General features: G+C 42.6%; 1 long non-coding RNA gene across 1 annotated transcript; it reads right to left on the bottom strand.

Annotated features, from left to right (window-relative positions):
* Nucleotides 1-3,008: 3,008 nt before the first annotated feature.
* LOC108640709 lies at nt 3,009-9,846 on the bottom strand. Its single transcript, XR_001921422.1, has 4 exons — nt 9,767-9,846; nt 5,782-5,918; nt 3,585-3,771; nt 3,009-3,115 (listed from the first exon to the last, which is right to left on the bottom strand). It is a non-coding gene; the product is annotated as an uncharacterized LOC108640709 (long non-coding RNA).
* Between the last annotated feature and the right edge of the window lie 2,759 nt (nt 9,847-12,605).

The following is a 12,605-nucleotide window of genomic DNA, read 5'->3' as shown; positions in this document are numbered from 1 at the left end:
ATTATTTTCACAGATGATATTTATACCAGAGCAGGAACTGCTCCATAATTCCTCTCTTAAGCACTGCAGAAACTGAAAGGCTGGTGTGATAAAACTTTCTGCAAATCTCTTTCAAAATATCAAAATTTAACAACTAAGCACCTTACTCCTAAGTCTGGTCATATAGATGTTCAAGTGTTTTCATTAGGAAACTTGCTCCTTGCTTAAGTTCTGTCACATCAGGGCTAGATCAGCCCCTTTCCATATTAAAAAGGAAAACAAGGAAGGAGCTAGGGAAGTGTGCAAAGCTCCACAAGAGACCATTCTTGTTACCTGAAAATAAATGTCTGGTTTTGTTTTTTTTTCAAAGAGATTTAAAACTTTCTGTCCTAGGGCTTAATTTAGCTCATGATTTATGAGAACTGGGAAGAAGTGCTCTGGATTGGTCTGGCTCATCCATTAAGTGGCTGTGTTTATGCTGCATTTTCCCTGCATTGGCCATTGCTGCTGGAATAAACAGGCCACGCTCTGGGCCATCAAGGGAACTCTCGTGTTTGCTCAAGGACAAGAAAATCCTCTCTCTCAAAGGGGAAGGACCAAGCAGAGGAGCAAGGATTGGTGTGAGAGCCACAATTGCCTTGGAAAGGATTTTTAATTTGTAAATAGTGGGACATCCCAATCACATTCCCAAATGCACCATCCTGGAAGTCCTGCATTAAAGCCCCTCACCCCTCTCAGCTGGGGTAGCACCAACCTGCGAGCCTCAGAAGGGCCAGAGCAGCACAGCAAACTCCACTTCCAAACAACCTTTCTCCAACAGGAATAAGGACAGACCCAAGAGGAGTTTCATACCAGTAATTAAACCTGAAAGGAGATCCACACTCTTTGATCCTCCCCGGTTCACGTGCTGGACTGTTTCCTTGCAATTACCCTATTTTGGTGAGGCAGAGGTGGGAGAAAGGCTACAGATGCTGTCAGACAAAGAGCTGGTCTCCTTTACTGCTGCAGATGGTGGAAGCAGAATCCTCTTTCTTTTCACACTATCAATTAAGCAATGTTGCCAAACCCACATCAGCTTCTCAGTCAAACATTTCATTTCTCAGCAGTCTGTGTGAAGTTTGAAAGCTACAGTATGTTCTGCCAGCGGCCTCCAGAAAGCTGCTTTGCATTGTTTTGCTTAAATGGCTACAAAAGTGCTGTCAAAGAGACACTGTCAACTGCAGCTTTTGTGTTTATGTCTTTTTACTTAGGAAAAAAAAAAAAAGGAAAAAGAAACAAAACCTTTTGGAGTTGAAAGAACTGATTTCTGCTTGTTTTATCAGTCCTTTTTACATTCCTTTGGCAGACATTGGATTTTCCTCTCTGCTATTCACAGTGCAAGCATATTCAATATTGAATAGACCTTTTTGACAGTTTTGAACCTGTTCCATAAGATTCCAAATGCACTGATTCATGGGCACTTGCAAAGATCCTACAACATAAAAAAAAAAAGAGTCTACCCCGACTCAAGAATTGTTTTGCATCAGGATAATTTAAAACTTCTGCTCCTTCATCTGTGTGATATCTCAGAGCCAGCAAGAACACTTTCATAACTGATTTGTCTGCCTTACACACCAAGAGGGATACAACAACAAATACTCACTGTCTAAAAGTCAAGAATATCTAATTATCTAATATTATAAAGGTTCTTCTTTTGTCTTCTAACTCTAAAATGGGGGCAAAATGCTGGTCTTGGAAAGAATAAAATATGACTCTCATATTTTAATGAGTGCCAGTGAGAACCCAGCACTGAACACGTCCAAACACACAGGCTGCATTTCTGTTCTATGGTGTAGATTTTTTATTCGCTGCACACTCTCACAGTCTGAGCTTCCCAGCAGCCTGGGAATATTTTCTTCCTCGAGTATCCCCTCCACTCCCCTAATGCTGCTCCTCTGAAAACCAACACCATGGCAGCAACATTGCTCATGATATAAAACTGCTCCTGTTTTCATACTTGGGGGGTAATTCCAGCCTGATCTTCACTTTGGAGAAGCAGATGTGAATCTGTGTAAATTAATAAATGACAGTGGAGACGATCACACTAATGTGTTACGAGTCTAAATGTGGAAGCAGCTTTTCTCAGCTGCTTCCAAACGCAGCGGTGGGTACATTTTCTATTCCATGGCCAGCATAAAGGAAATAAATAAAGCAGAGATTCCCAATTTGTTGTTCACGGATCCACTGGAGTCTGTTGACTTCCAATTCCCACATAAGCAGTGTAAATCTACGGTCACTGAGCTTGGATTCAACACATAAGAGCCAGCATGTCCTACTGGAAATTTTTTTGGTAGCCCACAAAGAAAAAAAGGATGAAGCCTACTGAATGCTAAAGCACATACAAATAGAGCATTAGATCTCTCACATATGTCCTCCCAGGAAAAAAATCCCACAGAAAGCACTAGGAATTAAATCTATAGAAATGTAATACAGCTCTATGGAATTTCCTCTGAAGGCCTATAGAATTTACTACAGCAGGGAGTCCTTTTCAGAGCCCCTTTTTTCAGACAACTTGTAGAAGGATATAATTCTAATGAATGGGGTTTTTAAAAAAAAAAGTAATAGATCGACAATAATCTTCTATTAAATTATTTTCCATAGGAGTATTGACAGCAATAGCCATTAACATTATTTTATAAAACTGGAGGGATATATTGAGCAGTGGATCCATTCTGTCCTGACACAGAGAACTCGGGCGATTTATGTTGCCATTCATTGTCAGGCAAAGGGTTTTGTTCCTTTTTTTTTTTTTTAAACATCTGGTGTCCCTTGAATAATTACTTTAATTAAAATAAGAGACTATTTTATATGCTTTCCTTGACAAGAACTTTGCCTTCACGCTCTCTGGCAAATTCACTATTGCTGCTGCGTAAATACAGCAACACTTATTGGCCATTTGATACTTTCCATGGGTTTTCTGTGATTTAAGATGCAATGTTCCTCTGGGATTCCCAGCTCTTGGACTTTGTCTGAGCCTCCCCAGATCACACGGAAAGGAGAAGCTGGAACAGCAGGGTTTGGTGATGAACAAGGGCTTGGTTCCAAGGGAAGGGACAGCACAGCTCCTTGCACAGCGAGGGAAGGACAGGCAGCCAAACTGGAAAAGGAGAGGGAATCACAGAATTACGGAATCATTTGGACTGGAAAAGCACTCTCAGACCATTGAGTCCAACCATTCCCTCAGCACTGCCAAGGCCACCACTAACCCGTGTCCCCAAGTGCCACATCCATAGGCTTTTACCTCCCTCCGGGGGGGACTCCACCACTGCCCTGGGCAGCTGTGCCAGGGCTGGACAACCCTTACAGGGAAGTAATTTCCCCAAAATCCAATCTAAACCTCCCCTGGCACAACCCGAGGCAGTTTCCTCCTGTCCTGTCTCTTGTTCCCTGGGAGCAGAGCCTGACCCACACCTGGCTCCATCCTCCTGCCAAGTTTCCTTGCCCTCAGGGGTGGGTGACAAAGGAATTGGGAAGAGGTGAGGATACAGGCTCCAGGAACTCCCCCTGCCCCAGCCTTTTTCCCTTCCAGTTATGAATGATGGAGGAAAAATTGTAATGAAAACAACCTTTCACGCCTTGCAGTGCGGGGTTTTGTGAACTGATGAAAACATCCCGCAGAAAACATTGAGTATATTTGTTTTGCCTGTTTTCTCTAGATCCTCATCAGTTTTATCCTTATCGTCATCTCTAATCCTTCCCACAGTGAGGTGGCAGAGTCAGTTTTGTAAGGATCCATCAGGGAAAAGCAAAAACCTGGGAAAGAAAAGCCGTTTCTGCCTTTGATGATGCAAATATATCTGGAAAGAATTTTCTTTTTATTTTATTTCTTGTTGTTTCCACAAGTGTCCTTCATTTCATCTTCCTTTCCCTCACTTGCCTAAATATTGTCTAACTGCAGGGAAGGAAAATATTGAATTCCACCAAATTTGGGGAGTTGACTTCACAGGAGCATGAACTTGGTATTTTATTTTCTTGAAAGAAAAATGTCTGTTCTCTCCATGCTAAATCCAGGGAAGTCAGTGGCCAAAATCCTAATGCCTTACTTCCCTGGGAGCAGGATTCAGCTCAGCAGGGATGGACAGTAGCTAAGCTGCCACCTCCCATTCCCTGGAGATCTTCCCAGGGCAGCAGTAATCAAAATAATTCATTTGCAGTTCTAAGCCTTTGATGCATGACTGCTGAGAAAGAAGATTTGCAAAAGCTGTGACAAACTTACACCTCAGCTTTCAGAAAAGGAGAAAAAAAAAATCTGTTACTGGAAAATTTGCCAATTTTTTCCCTCTAGCCCTTAAGGCACAGCAATCCATTTGCCCGTATAATTATTACTTAAAGGAAAGGAGTTGGTAAAAGAAGCGTAATTTATGCAGATGAACAAGGAAACAGATGAGAAATACAGAAGAAATATTAGAAGGGAAACACAAAATAACACAGAAACATTGCTGTGAACTGCTGTCAGACCTAAATCAAAGTCAGAAAGGAACACAGATTATGCCACCGTCAGTTTTTGTTGGAGGAGGAAGAATCTTGGCAATAAAGATTATCTGATAATTACCTTTCTTAATGCATTAAATTCACTCAGCTTCACCTTCAGGCATTTAGCTGAAGAAAATAATGACACACATCCTCATGTTTAATAGTTAAACTCTATTTCCAAGAAATCTATTACATGTGGTGTCATCCAGAAACCCACGCAATAAAGCATCTTTAAAAGAAGCACTGATAGAAAAGGATGGGGTTTGGAAACATAAATAGCAGTTGTTTGCATCAAAATATTTTAATGTACAGGCTTTATTAATACTAATGAAAGTTTGATTGTCTTTCCTAATTAGCTCCCCACCCTCCTTTGTCAGGATCAGCTGCAGAACAAACCTTCTTCTGCCAGCATCTCAGGATGCATTAGACCTCGTTAAACATCATTTTTAAATGAACATTTCATTTAAAAGAGATTAATTTTTAAAGTATGCCAGCGCTTGAAAACGAATCTGTAAAATTATACAGCTGCTGAAGAAATACCTCCACCTCCTAATTCACCAGTATTTATGGACAGATAAGTCCACGTGCTGCTACTAAGGAGGTTTGGAGAGTCTGTCTGATAGTCTACTGGCTCACAAAGGGGCTTTGCCAAGTGCCCAACCCCTTTCCCATAGGATGTGCAAACCAGCCTTGGGCAGTAGAACACACATCATCTTCCTAGTCATAGAAACACGGGGAAGAATAAATTTAACCTGAGTCTGCTTTTAATCCCTTCCTACAGACGAGGATGTGTCCCTCACAGGCAGCACCTCCAAGACAAAGTCCTGGTGGTTTGACCCTGATCTCAGGGGAGCAGAGGCTCAATCCAGCACATTCCCCATGGTGGAGACTCCTTCACAGCACACTCCTTTCCCAGACCCTATCCACCACTATTTCCAAAGGAGTTACGGAGTTTCACCTTGAAATACTTTCCAGGGTGTTGTTGGAGTATTCTGGGTATCTGAATTAATCACACCAGGCAGGAACCAGAACCTTCTATGGCTCACTACCATCATTGTGGAGTCAGCATGGGACAAGGAAAATGGCCCACAGCTGCTTTGTAAATACAGAATGAAACATCATTTTTAGGTAAAGTTTGGGTAGGTTTTACAGAAACTGAGCATTTTTTTTTTAATGAACAATTTCCACTGAAAAATGGATATTTCTACATGAGAACAAGTAAGGTTTAAGTCTTCAGCATGCACACATTCATGTACTTCAAGAAGAACTTCAGAAGATGGTTCTTCCCACCTGGATGCCCTTTATCTGACGACAGGTTTCCTCTACAGTGTAAATTGGATGTTTCTGACACCAAAAGACCAAGAAATTTAAGGTGATTCCTCTCAAACAAGTGGGCTGTGGACTCTGTCATGTCTCCAGCTAATCCACTGAAACACAGAGATGGAAAACTATCAGTCACATCATGTGAAGAACTGCTTTAATAGTGCATAATGAAATGGAATTTCTTACAGGATTTGGGAAAAGAAATTAGAGATTACTAGGACAGCTTATTTCCTTCTGTGCTAATATGACTCTGGTGACTCCCACGGGACTCCTGCCTGTCATCGACCTTAATTTAAGTCAACTCTTCAGCAAAGTCTGGGAGTACATATGAAAATTTTATAACTCTGCTGAAGTCTCAGTGGAGTTGATGAGATTTGGGCATTATCTTTGGGACCACAAATACTAAAATGGAAGCTGAATTGGCTTTCACTTGTTATCATTCGAAAGTGTTCCTGTTATTTATTTCCAATGTGGATTGCTTAATTAGAAACACAGGTGCATTCACCGGGCTGTATTTTGCTGCTCAACTTAAAAAGCCATTTTTAAACTACTGATACAGAGCAAAACAAATACTTGCTGTTTAATTGGTTTTACTAAGAGTAATTTTAAATTAGTAAATTTGGGGGGGAATTAATTAATTTTAATTGTACAATACAAATATCTATCTGTTAAGCAAGCACCCACAAAATTAATAGGGGAAAGCAATAAAGGTATTTTCAGTTATTAAACGTTACTAAAAGTGATGGAATGGACAGCTTCTGTGTCAGTTACTAATAATTGGCCATTATAAATAAGATTTTCCCTTCTTTTATATGATATTATTTTGGTTATTTGTTATGCAGACTAACAACTAAAATACTTTATTTATGACCGAGAGAGTAATTCTACTCCACCCAAGTCAAGCCTCCAATGTATTTCTCCAGGGTCAACACCTACACAGTTACAAATGCCCAGTAAAGTGGAGGTGAGCAGTGCTGCAGGCACGTGTCACAAACATTTTGTGCTCCACTTGGAAAAGCCCATCGTGGCCTATGAGAGCCTGTTCATCAGCACTTGGGAATCAGCTATTGGAATGCCCCAGTAGCTTTCCTTGAGCTCTTATGGTGGTGTTGGAGAACAAAAGTAGTTTTTATCATGCAGTTGCTTGCAGCTGATGATCACATATTATCAGCATCTGTGGTATTATCCCTGTTCTGTGCAGGACTCCTGGAGGATGCTGTTAAGCTGGTCCTTCAGCTCTCTCAGGTGAAACAGCCACATTTAAACCCTGATTCTGTGCACATTAGTTACTTCAGCAGATTCCCTGGAGTTTACTGCAGGAGAAAGGCAACCCAGATTTGGTCATTAAATTTAGATTCTTTCTGCTCATCTTATTTACACAGCCAAAAAAGGTATTTGTATCATTTTTCTTTTCAACGGATGGAACGAAATCAGCTGCATAACAAAGCGTCCTTGATCATGAACTATATAAACCAATGCATTTATTTGGAGTTCCAAATACACAAAAGGAATAAGACGGTGAGTGAAAAATAAACCTGCTAAAAAAGGAAGCATCCGATTTTCCAGGCGTAGTACACATCATATGCCTAAAATGGCTGGAGCAGTCTGAAAATATTTTTCCAAGGGACATATCCTGAGTCCCTCTGACAGATGTATCTTAATTGTTGACTGACTGAGGTTTTAGGTACCTGCATGGCAGGCAGTGAGCAGGGGCAGGAGGGTTCATTTCATGTAACTGCTTAATCTGTAATGGAAACCCTGCAGAGACACAGAGACCATCCAGTCTAATGTCTGCATTCCCCTCTTCCCAACAGCCATATATAAAATTTAACCTCCAAACAGCAATCCAAAACATGAAGTTAAACATGAGGATGGTCATATTTGAGACCAGAGGTTCATCTCAGGCAGAGTCCTCTCTTTTAGAGTGGTCCGACCACTGCTCCACTCATTATTTGCAAATTGAGGATTTTTTTTTAGCAAGAGGAGACTTTTATGGGTTTATTAATCCCTCACTGGGCTTCCTTTAGATGAGAAGATGCATTTCTGCCTCTTTGAGGCTACAGGAAGCAATAGGAACATTCTGGTGTCATTCTCCACGTTGAATCCAGGTTTTAAAGCTGAAAAAGACCTTTAGGACCACCAAGTCCAACTGTCAACCCAGCACTACCACCATGGTCACCACTAAACTATGTCCTTTAGAGCCATATCTACACGTTTTTTGAACAATTCCAGGAATGGTGACTCCACCTTTTCCTCTTCCAGGTCCTCCAGGTTTCTTCATCTCCAAGACTGCTCATTAATCAGATTGGCAGCAGCGGGTCTCTCATTTGCATACAAGTCTAGGGACAAAGGAGGTGGCCCTGTGTTCCAGGCACTGAGGGCAATGGAATCGACCTCACAAGGAAATGTTCTCTCCAGGAGATACGCAGCTTGAGAGGACTCTGCCTTTCCTCCCTGCACTGCAGGTGGGCATCCACAGCTCACAAGCTCAGACACCTCCCTCCCACCACAAGCCTGGCACCAGCTGGGCAGGGGGAAACCCTCACATTTTGGTGCCTGTGCCCTACAGTTTGTGCCGGTTTTATATGACACCACCAATGGCTACCAAAAAAAATCCCAATGCAAAACAAAGGATCCCAGTCCTGGCTCTCTGGCTAAGGGTCCAGAGCAATTTCAAAGGATGTAAGGAATTATCAAATGAATTTAGGTGCCTACCAGGTCAGGCAGTCCTGGGCAGCTGACTGGACTGGTTTGTAATCTGAGACCCTGGGCAGAATGGATTCAAGCCAATATTAATAATTGCTTTACTAGTGGTTAATTGAGGTTCTTTGTTTAGGATCTACAAATTATAATTTAGGGTCTGAGGCATCTGTCATTCCCTTCCACAAAAAATTAAAGCACCTGGATGACAGTATTGCTATTTTTCGGCTCCTGTTGAGACATACCAGTTTTGGGATCTTGGGGTTTGTAACATGCTGATTTTATGTAGTTCAGTGTTTTCCTTGTTTAATTTGGTCCTTTGGAAATGACTGGAACCACGGATATCCTCTGGATGACCACCTTTCACCAGGGGAATCATCCATCAGCAATACAACCAATTTTGCCTACATTAAAAAGGAGTATCAGAACTCTACACCAACATTTTTCCACTTTATTTGTGCAATAATGTAAAAGCCCAGACCAACTCAGAATTATGCAAAATACCAGGACACGAAGCATCTAATTACATTCTGACTTTACTGCTTCCCAACACCCTAAGTCAAAATAGGTGAACTATGAAGAAGATGAAATAATTGCAATCATTATCACATAAAATGTGAATGTACATGAATTTAGAGTGGTTTTGGGCTAAATCTATCTTTAGCTTAGCCCCATGGTATAAAGTCCCATCTATGCTAATAATTCCAAACCCCAGATCAGGGGAGTGCAGCAGAGCTTGATGAAAGCCAGATTTGGGGGGGTGGCTGGAGTATTTAATTCCTGTGGTGCATGAGAAACTACTCTGCCTAAGAAATAGAGGATATTATTCTGTTGATGTTACCTCTGGCAGAGCCTCATGGAAGACAAGTGGTAAAAAAGGAATCGACCTCTCAAGATCTGGGCCTTGCATTGCTGAATTTTCATGATTATACATCGAGATAGAGAACTTTAATTGCTTATATCTGTGCAAAATTTTATGAGATCTTCTACAACCCCGCAGTTCAATCCCTTTGCTCTTAAAATCACCTTCTTAAATAAATTTTTAAGAAAACCCTCAGCTCAGCTCTACTCTTTTATCCTTTATTTATGCTTTGTTTAAAATTATCAGAGTTGATAAGACTGAGCGGGGTTGCTTTGCACCTCTCAGAAGATGTGTGCACATTAAACATATTGGCAATATTTATTTATTCTGCCATCTGTCCCACCAGCTCCACGTTCTCAACAGTTTGGCCTAGAGAGGGCCAAAAATCACCTGAGCACCATAAAGCGAGTCCCCGGCTGTCAGCAGAACACATTGAGCCCACAGCTGCTGTCCTGCTGCCTGATTTAATGAGGTTCCTAAAGTCCGTGGACAAGGATTCGGGCTCCGGGTTGCCATGGCGATGGGAGCGGGCGCTGGGGGCGGGTGTGGGCAGCATCCCGATCAATAGGGATCAGCTCACGGCCCACCGGCCCCGCAGATGAATGGGAGCCCAGTCCTGCCACATGGACACACCGGAGCCCAGTCCTGCCACACGGACACGCCGGAGCCCAGTCCTGCCACACGGACACGCCGGAGCGCAGAGGTGGGAGAGCAGCTCTGCCCTGATGGCCAGGCTGGGCTCAGGACATGGGCCCTGTCCAAGGGGCAACGCTCTGCACTGAGATAAACGCCTTGCTTGTCGCTCTGTCTGTCTGTCCTCCTATTACTTTGCAGAGTGTTTCACATCCTCTGAACTCAGTCGCTTCCCTCAGGTCCTGGGAGAAACTCAGAATCATAGAACATGCTGAGTCGGAAGGGACCAAAAGGATCATTGTGTCCAACTCCTGGCTATACACAGGACACCCCAAGAATCCCACCTTGTAGCCCGAGAGTGTTGTCCAGACTTGGTCAATACTATGTTCCCAGGGGAAAAGGATCCTTCCATAGTTGACTCAGACATCATCACAGTCTACAATTTCCTCAGGAGGGGCAGAGAAGGGGCAGGTACTGATCTCTGCTCTGTGAGGACCAGGGAGAGGACCCCAGGGAATGGCCTGGAGTTGTGTCAGGACAGGTTTAGGTTGAATATTAGAAAAAGGTTCTTTCCCCAGAGGGTGGTTGGGCACTGAACAGGCTCCCCAGGGCAGTGGGCACAGCACCAAGGCTGACAGAGCTCAAAGAACGTTTGGATGATCCTCTCAGGCACGTGGTGTGACTCTGGGGATGGTCCTGTGCAGGGCTGAGGGTTGGACTTCATGATCCTTGTGGGGCCCTTCCAACTCAGCATCTTCTGTGAGTCTGTAATCTCTGAATATCCCATCACTTTTAGCAACATGTTACTACACTAGAGCAGTGTCTACATTTCTGAGGCCAAAGGCTTTTCTACTGAGTCAAGTCACCTGTTTTCAGAAGACAAATATTCGTGTGCAATCTGTGATTCATGTAGAAGTTTCCTCATCCAGAAAGAACTAAAAACCAGAGTAGCAATCCAGTGACAGGGAGAAAACACATCATGCCAAATAATTCAGGTTGGATTCCCACGCGCTTCCAGCACAGCACAGAGGGACAGATTTTTTTTCCACATATTTTAAAAACTAAAATATCATAAGTGTATTTTTCCTCCTGTGTAGAAGCATGAAAGGTGTCATTTTAGCTATTTACGTATATTCAGAGCATCAAACCTGAATGAAAGGTTGACTCAGAAAATCATACCCCCCAAAAAACCCAACAGTTAAACGTATTTTAATGATTAGTCCAAATCTCGGTTTACCACCTGATAGTCTTGCAAGATTATGCTTCAGATTCAAAGAAAGCAGATTTTTGCCCCTTTCCCACCCCTTCTGACAGGAGCATTCAGACATGATCTTCCAGCCTGGAATATTAAAGCCCAAACAGCACCATATCAGACGGATTAGTCACACATGTTTACATTGCATTGGCCATTCAACCCCGCTTGTCCTCAGATGGGTCTTAACAATACAGCAAACAGCTCCACTGTGTAACAACCAAAGTGGGTAATCAAGGCCTCTGAACAGAGGGGGAATTAAAGGGTTTGGAGTTTCTGTGAAAGCAGCAAAAGATGTCATCAAAGTTGGTGCAAACCAACATTTAAGGAAGCGTCACGTCAAGTCTCAAAAAATGGTATAAATATGTTGTAAGGGTAGATGAAAAAGCACAACAGTATGATGACAAAAATTTAATCCCTCTGAGATCACCTTAGAAAATAGGATCCACATTTCAAGCAAAGAAATTCCCCAAATAACCCATTCCTCTGCACACGAAAAAGCATCAATAATCAGACCTGTTCTCGACATGGCATTTTGTCACTCATCGAATCCTCTGTATCCCGAGAGTGAAAATAAATTCCAGAGGAATTCGCCTAGGGAGTAGGAATTTCCTTCTGTAGAAACCAATACTGTCATTTTTGTACAGTTCTGAGCAGATGTTACAGCTTAAGCTGCTCACCAAAACGAAGCCTTCAGTGCTAAGCCCTCAGGAGCTTGTAGCACCAGCGATGCAGCGTGGACAGCACGGCCCGTGTCACTCTGTGGGATGTCACTCATCCAGGTTGGGACTGGTGCAAACACAGCAAACAAACACAGCCCACACACTTCTGTTTACAGCTGGTGATTTATTTCATGCCATTTACCACAGTGAGAGGTTTCATCGGGGATCTCTGACAGACTGGATTTCCTCATCAAAATGGTACCATCTTCAAACATAGAGTGTTGTTTTCCAAAATTTCCTTGTCCAGTTTTCCCGTGGCAGATAGAGAGGCCAATGGATATCTACAACTTGTAGGATTGCTTCTGTGTCAGTTTAAGGAATTTGTGAGCTTGAACCAGTTCAAAACATGCTGATCTACAAAACAAAATCCATAGCTCTGCTGGTGCTCACTGCCAGTCCTGGTCAGTCCTACCAGTTGTAGTAAGAGGACACTTAAGGGCAAAGGCACATGCAAAATCTCTCCAGGAGTGAAGCATTTCAACCCTGCATCACAAAGACACATCTCATCTTGGCAACCTGTTCCTGGCAAGAGGCTACTTCTGGCATGACATTTCATTTAGTACTTTTCAATCAGATTGGGTTTTATGGCATCTTTGTAACATCTTTGGTTCCCTTTGAGTCG

This window comes from Manacus vitellinus, unplaced genomic scaffold, assembly GCF_001715985.3.
Source record: "Manacus vitellinus isolate BGI_N305 unplaced genomic scaffold, ASM171598v3 scaffold_40_pilon, whole genome shotgun sequence".
Lineage (NCBI taxonomy): Eukaryota > Metazoa > Chordata > Aves > Passeriformes > Pipridae > Manacus > Manacus vitellinus.
This window is presented reverse-complemented; position numbering and strand designations above follow the sequence as displayed.